Here is a 12,163-nt window from a genome sequence, read left to right on the forward strand (position 1 = left end):
TAGATCAGTTTAGGAGAGACTTTATAACAAGATTTCCCTTTCCTACCTCTTGGCCCAGTCAGACTAAAGTTAGGCAAACAAGGAGCATCCAGAAAACTGATTACATGTTTAGATTCACAACAGGGAGTATGAGTAAAAGAAGGAAGAAAATCTCCATGCTGGCTTTTTTGAGGTCAGATAATTTTATGCAAACATGTGTCCCCTTTCCTTCTTACTCTTCAGTCTTTAAATGAAATTGGGTCTACTTCATTTTCTGGAAGTTTGTATGAAGCCTAAAAGTATGTTATCTGTTTTCGTTACTATCTAGTTCTACTAAATAATGTAGTCTACCCATTTGGTATGAACATTTTCCTAGAACTATCACACATAACAGGACTAAATCTGCCTTATAACTTCACAGGCCTATGGAGTGCAGTTTAAATCTTCACATAATTACATATGGAAGATTACGTAAATTCTACTATGAGGTCTTCACAGACCATCGTATTTTACACAATAGATCATGCCAGGTTGAAACTAGCTTGAAAATACAGTTCATGTTGACAAGTAAAAAAAAAAAAAAATCTTGCTAACATATAAACTAATATACTGCGTAGGATAGCATTGTACATATAAACACCAAAAAAACCCCAATGAACCCTGTACTGCTACGATTATTTGCCTGAGTTAGCTCAGATTCAACATTTGTGTTTCAGTTAAAGATCAAAAAAGATATGTGTACCTTTATTTTATATATAAAAACCCAAACAAATTATGTGGCTTTGGGGTGCAATTTTTTTTTTTTAACGATGTCATACCTACTTGATTTATACAACTTAGTAACAACAAATTTGGTCTTTTTGATTTTATTGCAGGGCTTCTGGGAAGTCTCAAAGTATTTTATTGTGAATTATTTTTAAAATAGATTTATCAATTTTTCCCCAGTCAATTAGTTGATTGCTTGCTAATTAACATAATTATCAATCATCAGAATTTCCTAGCCTACCTAGCCTGTAGATGTGACCTACATTTATAATTAAAACTGTCAATAACTCTTCTTCCTGTCCCCCTTGTTTTACATTGTCCACTAGAAAGAAACAAAAAATAAGTAGAAACAGTATACCTGACATCCTCACCAAAACATTTTGCATCCTTGCCATTAAATAGACCTTTTTCTACTACTAAGATTAACTTCTAGTCCGTACGTATTACTTTGTTCGTACGAAGAATAAAGTACCAGGAACATTTCTCACAAACTTTTCCCTGTTTGCGACACGAAATCACATCTTGGGCCACGACCCACTAGTAAATTTAGGACTATAAGAACAATATGCTCATTCTATTTTAGCTGTTTCATCAATTGTATGTCAAAATCTCATTTACATGCATATATGTGGCTATACAGCCAAAAGATTGATGTAATATTTACAGTGCAGCACATAATTGATTTGAACGTTATTACCGCTGTTCAAATACCTTTTGGTAAGTCATATTACCGTGGTTGGAATTTGAGCATACCTGGCTGGACACGGGAGGATGGGGGTGCGGGCACAGTGGCCTGGGGCACTGTAGCCATTCACCGCGCTGTCGCTGTCAGTGGTCGCGAACATATGTGGCTGTCGCCGTACCTACAGCTCCTGCCACCGCCCAACCCGCACCCCGCCCGGCTACCCCCGCACCCCCGTCCGCTGCCGGCACCCCCCGCGCACGGATCCGCATGCCCTTCCCGCGGCGGCCGTGGCCGGTGCCGGTGGGCACGGCTTGGCCTGCCCGCCCCCCCGGGGAGGCGCCGCAGCCCCGTCCCCCGCCGGGCATCCCCGCGGCCCGGGGGCGCTCCCCGGGGCGGCACGCTTTGGGCAGAAACCCGGGGCTGGGGCGGTGGTGGGGGTTTCAGCTGGTTCCCGCAAGGCTGGGGCAGCGCGGGGTGCAGCAGGGTCCCTGGGGCCAGAAGCCCTGGAGGGGGGCTGTGTGTCTTTCCCGAAGGCCCGTCCTTGGGAGCGGGAGAAGGGCGGGCGTGCGGGGCTGGCGCGGAGGGGCAGCACGCCGGCGGCTTGCGGTGCCCGGCCGCCGTAGTAGCGAGCGGCTCCTCCGGTGGTTGGGCTGGGGAGCGTTGGGCTCCTCCTCCTCTGCCCCCCCCCCCCCATCCATGCACAGCCAGGCGTGTGACTGACGAGTCTCCCCCGTCTATTTTTTTTTTTTTTTCCTTTTTTTTTCTTTCTCCATGGGTACACACACCGAGATACGCACATGACAGTACTTCGGTGCATGAGCCTGTGCATCGCCAGAAGGGCTGTGCTTCCACTCCGGGCACGCACACGCACACACGCATGCTGCTGCTGCTGCTGCTGCTGGAAGTCTTTCTACACAGGGATTAGCAGTCGCCTGTCTCTCTCTATTTCTCTGTCTCTTTCTTCTCCTTTCCTTTCCCCTTCTCTCCCTCAAATGCTTGACTGACGGACGGCGGGCATAAAAAGGTAAATGCTTGTGTGCTGTTTGCTGACAATACCGGTGGGTGATGGTGTTTTGGCAGCGTGCTGCGCCGTACGCCCTCCGCTTGCCAGGCAGGCAGCCTGCCCTCCTGCCGCGCCGGCGGCTGCCGCTGCTGCCGCTCCCCGTGGCTTCCCGGGACTCCTCGTCTTGGGGATCGGGATTTGCCGCGAGAGGTTTGGCTTCCCCAGCCCCCGCGCCCCGGGTCTGCGAGACAGAGATGTTCCCGCTATTGTGCTCCTCGCAGTTGCCACCGCGGGTTGCGAGCGTGTGGGAGTGCTTAGCGAAGGTTTCGCGGGATGAAGGTTGCTATTAATTGCTGTGTGCTCGGAAGAGAGAGCTCTTGGCTTCGGCAGGGAGCCTGCCTTATAATCAGGGCTGGAGCGCGGCAACGGGAGGGCTAACACCCCCCACCTGCACCCCTCCCCGTCGTTTGCTGCATCATTCAAATGAGTAATTTCTAGCCGGCCTTGCGTTGCGGGGCTGCGATCCCCGCTCCGCGGGTGTCTCGGCAGCCGCCGAGGATTGCGATCCTCCGCCGCCGCCCCCCGGGGGGGCCCTGCCGCGGGCACCGAGCGAGCGGGGCGGGGGCAGCCGCCGCCCCGGGCCCGGCCCCGCACCCGCCGGCTGCCCGCACCGACCCGCGTCCCGCCGACGCCCTCCGCGGGCTCCACAACTAGTTGTCGCCCGTTGTTCGAGCCGAGTTTGTCCCGTGTCCCTCCTCGCAGGACAGGAGGCGCGGGGTGAATATTGCCCTCCCCCGCGCACGACGCCCTGTGGTGCGGAGCGCTGTGCAGCCGAGGGGAGGTCCCGCCGAGCGGCCTGCGTCCCGCGGGACGCGCCCGGACCCCGATCCCGACTGCCCTTCCCCGGAGGCGCGGCTGCGGGGGGAGGCGTTTCAGGCCGGCAGGGGAAGGGAGGAAGGCGGCGGTGTGGAGCTTGTGCTGCCCGGCCGCTCGGCAACGAAGCTCCCCCGCCGCCGCCGGAGGGGGGGATCGGGGGGGCGGCGGGCCCCGGCCAGGCGCAGCCCCCCCTCTTCGGGGCGGCCCCGGGCCCGGCGCGACGCGGGTGCGGGCGCTTAGCGGCGAAGAGCTGCGGGGCAGTCCCCGGAGCGGAGAGGAGCGGGGGTTACGGCGCATCCCGGGAGGCGCAGGCCTCCCCGCGCCGCGCCGCTGCGCCTCGCTTTCCGAGCGGGGGCCTGCGGGCGGCGGGAGCGGCGCGGAGCCGGGAGCGGGGCGGCCTGTGCCGCTTGTCCACCCGCCGCCGCCGGGGAACCGAGGCGTTCGGAGGGGTCCGTTATGTAATTACGGCTTGTCCTCCGTCTTGTCGCCGCCGTTACTAAACCCGGCTGAGGATGCCAGCGAGGGGACTGGCGCACTGTGCTTGCTTCTGGCGGAGGTCGACGGTTTTATTTGATCTTGGAGGAAAATTATCGAGTAATTAATATTCAACAGGGAGCTCTCCGGTTTCGCGCATGATTGATTTTGGATGGTCTCACTTCATTCACGTTGTTTTCTGCAGCTGCCAGGGATACGTAAATACGCTGTTAAAGATGGGAAGACAAAAAAGGAGGAAATATTAAGAGAAGCAAAACCAGTGGGAAACGTAGTGGACAGCACATGAAGTTAGTTATTTAAAAAGAAAAAAAAAAAGTCGTTGTTTAACTTGTAACCTACTTATAAATAAAAGGTAGGTGTGCTTGTAGGCATGGTGTACGCTCAGGCGGTTGCCTTGGGTTGTGTTTCAATGTTAATTCACCTTTAAAGAGGCAACACTAAATTCTGCTGGTGTGTGGGTCCAGTGTACACACTGTACGGTATTTCCGCCTCACTTGGAAGGTGTTGCAAATTCGATGGGTGTCTGCTGATCCAAAGGATCATAAAGTCTTAATGATATATATTTATAGATAAATTTACTGCTGATAGTAACCATTACAGGAAAATTAGGAATTGTTAATGGCAATAACACAGTTCCCTCTGTACAGCTTCTCTGTCTGATACTGTGTATTGCAGAACTATTACAATTAGCATAAATTAATGAAAGCGTATGGGAGCAAAATATCCTGTTTATTGGAAAAGTAATCAAGTAGTTTCAAAATAAGGGGTACAATAGTGTTCCATTATATATATCTACTCCCAAAATAAAGTATTATTTTTATATTTTTTTTCCTTCACTAGAACTGTGTAGTTAAATATACATGTTTAATTCAAGGCTCATTCTGTTCTGTCTCTTGTGGAATTAACTTGCAAGCATATCATTATAATCTGTTTGTGTTAGGTTTTGCAATGTTGTCCTTCCTGTAAAGGTGGTGCATCTCAGTGCAGCCCTGGCTAGTGATATTGCCACCTGGAAATAGAAAAAGAACTGCATGAATAATTAATGAAATAGTATAACAAATAAAAGCAATCCTGCACCAAGGAACAGTAGTAAGCAGCCTCCATGCAATTTTTTGTTGTTGTTGTTGTAATTTTCACTCTGGTCTCAGGCCATCGAGTAACTCAAATTTTCACCCAGATTGTAATAGACAGGTGCGATACCCTCAGACTGGTATTGCCATTTTAAGAAGACAGAGCTCAAGGCACTTTAACATGAGACAGTTTATTCAGCCCTTAATCTCTGTAACCAAACTTATTTTTTACAGCCTCTGTTGTATTATCTCTCAAGATTTAAGAAGGCTATTTTTGTTAGGGGTGCATAATTAATACTTGTTTTCCTCTTATGCGATATTTTGCACTTGTGCATAAATCTCATCCAAAGAAACTTGAAAAGGGGATCTCCATGGTAACGAGAGAGAAAGGATTTTCTCCCTCACCATAGGTCAAGACAAGACGCCTACCCATTCCTTAACTTGTAGCAGCATTCCTTGGCACCTACCTCTTTGTGGTTATTTTGTCTACTGGAGTGTGCTTTTACTGTTGTCTCATGCTTCCAGAGAGCTGCTCTTGAGAGTGATGCTACACTAGCTGAGCGCGGACTCTGTGTTTCTTCCCGCTCTCATCCTCCCTTCCACTCACATATTTCAGTGTTTCTATACCTACATGATTTCAATATGGGGTTTCAGGAAATAAGTTGTTTTCCCCATCAGGTTTTTGATTTGAAGAGCTGTCTTGGTTCTAAGTGTGTAAGACCTGACAGAGCCCTACTCCTTAGTCTGTTTCAGGCAGAAGGCTGGTCATCTACTTTCTCTCTTTCTCTCTTTCACTTTTATTTGTCTATACTCTTTTTGGACTGAGTTTTCCCATGGTGTCCTAGAGATTTTGTAGCAGTAAAAACAGGCTACCTTGTCTCATGAGGGAGCAGCGGTTAATTTTATTTTTTGAGTCAGTATGTAATATGTGATACTAGGATTGCAGTTTGCAGATGTTCATGATAAAAAGAGTTTATTTTGCCCTGACTCTGTCATCACAGAGCAGTAATATAGAGCACTGCTTGTTGTGGTAATTCTAGGGGCTGGTTTTGGGTTTTTTTCCCTCTCTTCTGTGAAGGACTGTCTGCCTAGACTGTGTCTCTGACCAAGCTAAGATGAGGTGAATGGTTTTATTCCAGATGATCCTGTAATCAGATACTTGAAACTTCCACAGAGGCATATAGCGGATTTTCTGTTCCCCTTTTCCTTTCTGTATTCAGTTTTTGTAGCTAGGATCTCATGAGAGGATATCAAATGGCTTTTTAAATCGCTCCCTTAGGCTGCTGGTGCACCAGGTCTCTCTGGGCATATTTCCAGTTCTTTTGCCTTTCCCTGTGACATAACTTGGGATAATTTAAAAACATCTGCTAGAGCAACCATTTTAATATAAGACAGCAGTCATCATTTGTCACTGAGCAATATGTCATTTGTGACGCTGTAATTGGAAGACAGATGTTATTGCTGACTTTGGCCTTCTTAACTTGTCTTGTTGGCAGATTGTCTATAGAAACACTTTGCAGTGCTTTGAAATCACACAGTGTATTTCTACCTTTCTGTATCTCTATGTTTCTGAAAGAATTGCCTGTGTCATTTGAAAATCTGCTCAGGAAACCATAATGATAGCAGAGGGTACATTCATAATCTGGCTTGCCAAGTAAGCTTGACTTTATGTGTATCTTCAGCATCTGCTAGATGAGAATTATTTTTGAATAGCTGCCTCTGAAACTTTTCCTTTAACCTTCGTATATGAGAGGCTTGATCTTTTTCCACATGATGCCCTGTCCTTGTATTGGTAACATTTCAGTGAGCATCCCTCATCCCAGTTCTTTCCCTCCATTTGAAAATTTTACCGTCACTTTTAATTAGCTGAAGAAATTCTTCATCTTCTGATTTCTCATACTAAGGAAACTATGGATTTCAGAAATGGGCGTTTTACTGTGTGAAGGAAGTGTACACTTCTAGATATCTAGATTCAGGTTTCAAACCTCAGTTGTTGTGGTTCAGATGACAGAAGTGTGCGGCATCAACTTATAACCAAAGATCTCATATCTAGAGGGTGCTTTTTTAAGCTTTGTGGGCAAATTTTGAATGTAGGTTGCAGTAGCTTGAATTGACTTGCAGCAGCTTACAGGTTTCAGCTTCTTAATAGCCTGATGTGCTGATGTAGTGCCTGTGCTGAATCCAGTCAAAGATTCCTTGAGTTTTTCTTTCTTTTGGGGAAAGGGAAGATAAGGGGATGAGTATCGCCCAAAATTCTAAGAATTATGCTTGAAAGTCCCTTTCATGTTCTGGGCATAAATCTTTGCTGAAGGTACTTCAAGGGGCATGCTGATAGGACGGTAGCCAAGTTACTTTTTCAAATGAAAAAAGAGCTTTTTTTTTTTTTCCCAGCCAACTTCCTGAGTGACTTCTGTTGCTAATTCTGTGCTTGTACACACTTTCTTCCCATGTGTCTCTTTAGTTTTGCAGATGGAGCAGGATAATGTATCTGCCTGATCTGAGGTCAGTAACAGTGAGAGACAGTGATTAGAGTCTCATCTTCAGCATGGTAACTTCAGTTTTAGCAGTGTGCATCGGACATTGAAAGTCAATATTGAGAATTAGTGTCTCACTACTGTCCTGTGTTTTGCTTTTGTCTTGTCATCGGAAAAAAGAAGAAAAAAATTAAAGGGAAATGGAGATGAAATCCAGGTTTCTGGGATTTTGGTAGTGGTCTCAACAGTATCTACTCATGAATAACTGGACAACAGGCATTGTGCAGTTGCTTTTGTCTAGCAGAAGTATTTAGCATCAGCGTGTTTCATGGACACATGGTGTCTCACAGATATCAGAAGTACACAAGAATCTCCATCCTCTTTCCATCCTGCAGAATTTTTGGGTCCTTACAGTATAACATTCACATAGGACAAGCTTCATTTTGTTGGTTGTAGGAGAATGCAGCTTCTGGGTTTGTGGTGCTGGAACTGCATTGGTGCAAATGTTTCACAAGGGTAATAAAGGAGATTCCCTGTTCCCTTCAGTCTGTGTCTTCTGGCTGTCTGCTCATTGGACATAACGCTCAGGCGTGGTTTGGTCCTTTAAAGTTGTCAACAGCTCTGCATCTGGTTTCCATCCATAATGTTGTGGAGGTTTTTGTTTTTTTTTTTTGTGACCATCTTTTAGAATGTCACTATATTCATTATCAGACCCCATTTTGTAAAAATATATCATAGGAGATCATACACCTAGCTGTTCCTTCTAACAGACTTCTTTGCTGAGAACTGCTTATTGTCAAGTTTATATACATTTTTAAAAATAATATTTATGGATATCCATATGTAGCTTTTTAGTGGCAAGGGGATGGCAAAGTAGGATAAATAGGGGGAAGATCACCACAGCAAGGAATTAAAGAGGTAGAATTAGGAGAATTTACTGTTATTTTGTACAAGAGAAGTATTGCAAGAATCGTCGTGTCAAAACAATTTAGATTGAAAATCGATATTGATTCTGTAATTCTGTTTATGGAAGAACTTTGCAACCATAAAATGTAATATTTGGGAAGATTATTCAAATGATTTTCTGAGGAAGATCATCCCAAATGCCTAGATGGTGTGTGTCATTTAATAGCAACAGGGAAAGAGTTGTAGCAATTACTAGATTAGTGGTACTTTGAAAAGTATGCTACTTATATCACTGTATTAAATGAAAGGGCCTAGAAGAAGGGATACAATATCTATTTGAGAAGCACTGTGATATTTAGTGAAAAAGATGGATTTCTTAAAAAAAAGTGTAATATGGATGTCTACATGATAAAGTAAACTCAAGAAGAATTACAAAGAATTACTGAAGACAAAACCTTTTTCTCACACATTTGGATCTTACTTTTCCTTGGAAGAAAAGCCAATGCAGGATGTTTTCTTAAAAAAAAAAAAAAAGCTACGGATATTGCATTCAGGAGAGGCTCCTGAATGATATTCAAACCAGTTGGCTGTCCTCTTAGCTCAGAAAAAAATATTTACGTTTTTAATTCCTGAAAGATTACAAACTTACTCATATGAAAACCATGGTTACCTCTTCCACTTTCTTTTTGGTTTGGGTCGTTTGGTTTTTTTTTATTAGTTCATAAAAATTACTTCAAAGATGATATTCTTTGTAGAGCTGTTTCAATACCCATGTAATGTCATTTACAGAATCGAAGTGGCATGGTAGTTGAAGAGTATTCATTTCACTTTGAGTAGAAGTGTGAGTTGATTTTTGTATGGAAAAATTATCTTTTTTTTTTTTTTTCCCCAACATGCACATCTATGTGGTGTTTCTTATACTGTGATGGTGTGAGATCTGACTGCTAGAATACTTGTATGGTGTTTTACCCCTCTATAGCATGATATAAATTTACCCGCTGGGAATCTTCATGCTGTATTTTGCAGAGAGTGTTGTATAGCAGAATTCTATATGAGCAAAGGTATTTATGCATGGAAAGGATCATTTGTTTGCTGTGTCATATGCTAATAATTTCTCAGTCAAGGGGCAAACCAACAGCGTGAAGTCTGTGAGACCACTTGCACATCACAAATATTCTAATGAGTTCAATAAAAAGGACATTTACTATTCTATACATATGGTTAACTTCTTGCACACTGTTTGTCTTCAAATAAAATGTATTTTCTGAAAATGGGGTAACTTTAGAAATCAGGATCAGACAGACAGAAAAAAAAGGGATAATAATTTGCACATTTCTAAAACCAGATTTTAGTAATTATCAGTGGTAGATTTAGACAAAAGATAAGGAAATGCCATTCCCATTTTTACAAATTCATGTGAAAAATGCCTTGCACAGTTAGCAACGTTGGCAGTATTCAAGTACTTTGGTCATTTACAAAGCAGATGTTATGCAGGGTACTTCTAAAATCAGTGCAGCGTGCTGCAAAACAATTAATCTTTTATGTTAAATTACTTTCCAGAGGACATTGCTGACAGAACCAAGTCAAAATATGAGAGTATACTAAAGTTCTTGACCTGATCCTTTGCTCTTTATGCTGACTGGCATTTTGAATGTGAACTGCTGGAGCAGGTTGCCTGGCCTGTAAAAAGCCTTAAGAGGTTTTTAATGTTGAGCACCAGTTGGTCAGGGCCATATGAGAGGTTTTTCTCATAAGAAGAATTGCTGAAATGCAGTAGCAATACTTTCACGTGTTACACTTGTAGAGCCTTTCTGAAGACAAAAAATACTTGCAAAGAGACTACTCGAGGATCACAGCATTTCTACAGGACCTGGGAGAAATTAATTACATCACATTTCTTTATTCTAAATTTCTGGTGCCTCCATGACAACACAGAGTAGAGCATGTCGTGAGAGAAAGATGGAGGTTCACCTTGGTCCCCATTTCAGTTTCTTTTGGAACTAAAAGGAAAATTTTACATAGAATGGGAAGAAAATTGAAGACTTCCATTCTGTGTGTCCAATAATCAATTTTCTGGCAGACTTCACACATCTATAGACACTGTAACCTGCTTTTTGCTATTCAGCTTATCTGTAACTTGCTTCCTGAACTGCTATAGGACCAAAAATAATTAGACCATTTTCCCAAGGACTTACAGTCTCTAAGAACAGAGAAACTAATATGTAGGAAAGTCCACAAATGGAAATTGGATCTCTTAAAAGCTTTAGTATTATTAATCTGTAGTGATGTCAAACTAAAGTTCATTTTCATGTTTAATACAGTACATCATTTAGAACAAATCCCACCAATGATCTGTGTGCAGCTCCCAGTTATCTCTGTGTGACATACGTCCTTGATGCAAGAAACAATGCTTGAACCTGAGATTATTACAAAAAAGCCCAGTATTTTATTTTACTTTATTTATTTACAATTTACAACTCAATTTACAGTTGAGTTTACCAATTAATAAATTGGATGTGGAATTTTACTTTGTTCGACTGTGATTCTTCTTTGTTTTTATACAAAACTGGGATCATTAATTAATTATTTGTGGTATAATTAATTAATTATTTGATGGGTCTGCCAGAACTAGTTTAGCCTTTCTGGCTTCCTTCACCCTACAGGGGCTCAGCATACAGTGTCCTTGCAGCTGATTTAGACATTGGTTTAAACAACTGCTGAACAAAGCACTATCCTGGTTTTGAGCATTTGGGTTTAGTTTGATTTGGGTTTTCTACTGCTTTGTATCAAAAAATGAACATACTGTTGACTCCAATACTGTGTGTACATAACAGCCTTGTGTTATTGTAGAATATAAATTATTTCAGATGTGTCTGTTGATTTTCTCTCAACATTTAGTCTAACCAAAACCTGCTGCTGTACTCGTCTTTCCTTCCATATCTAGTTCATGGCAGCTGCTGGTGATGTTGCAATTTGCTTGATAAAGATGGGGTACCTCTTCAGGCTTAGATGTGCTTTGAATTTAGGTTTAAGTCAGGACTGGTATTCTGATGGGGGATTTTTTTTTCCTCAACTGCAGGGAGAATAAAAGTCAGAGAGTGAGTTCCCTTTAAACTGCCTTATTCTTGATGTTCATCTCTCCCTACTCTTCCGTGTTGTAGAGGAGGCCTGAGAGAAGCTGAGATTAGCTGTTCAGGCACATGCATACCTTAAAGAGGTTTTCTTGTTTTTCTGGTGGAAGCAATGAGGACCTTGAGGAGGAACCATGAATTGCCTTTCTGGAAGGTTTTGAAGGCAGCAAACACACACTTCACTTGCACCTCACGGCTCAGTGCCACTTTAGTTATTGCCATCAGGTGACCTTGAGAACATGAATTTATAGACCAGCTAGGTCAAATGGGTAACAAATTTCACAAACCCTATGTCAGACCTACGGCGCACGCTTGCTTAGCTGCATACATGTGGTAGACTCAGTTAGTCACAAGTCCACTTCTCAAGAATAAGTCACTCAGTGGGTGTAATATTAGACAGTTTTTCTACATAGTCACGGTGACTGTACCAAATTTTTGGATACCAGCAGCACGGTTACATTGCACTCATATTTTTTATTATAGTAAACACCCCTTACTTATGGTAAAGGAAAAAGTATTTTAACAGTTTGATCTAGGCAGATGTGTGCCCTCCACAGATTGTAAAGAGCCAATATGTTATTTAGTATACCATGATGTATGGCTGAATAAATAAATAAAAGATGACTATAATAGAGATGTACCATAAAATCTAATATGATAAAGCTTCTTCCACCACTAGCAGAACTCAGCAATTTATTACTGCAATTTGGTATCATGGATATGATTCATTCTATTTTAGTGGATGCAAATAAATTGCTTTACATTTGTGTAGTAAGTTA

At 43.2% G+C, this 12,163-nt stretch overlaps 1 protein-coding gene across 1 annotated transcript in view; it reads left to right on the forward strand.

Annotated features, from left to right (window-relative positions):
- Nucleotides 1-2,178: 2,178 nt before the first annotated feature.
- Nucleotides 2,179-12,163, forward strand: part of DLGAP1 (DLG associated protein 1) — a 430,938-nt gene continuing 420,953 nt past the window's right edge. The window contains exon 1 of the mRNA XM_040588005.1: nt 2,179-2,453. The gene's annotated coding sequence lies outside the window, so the exon portion shown is untranslated. The remainder of the gene's footprint in view (nt 2,454-12,163) is intronic.

Source organism: Falco naumanni, chromosome 3, assembly GCF_017639655.2.
Source record: "Falco naumanni isolate bFalNau1 chromosome 3, bFalNau1.pat, whole genome shotgun sequence".
Taxonomy (NCBI): domain Eukaryota; kingdom Metazoa; phylum Chordata; class Aves; order Falconiformes; family Falconidae; genus Falco; species Falco naumanni.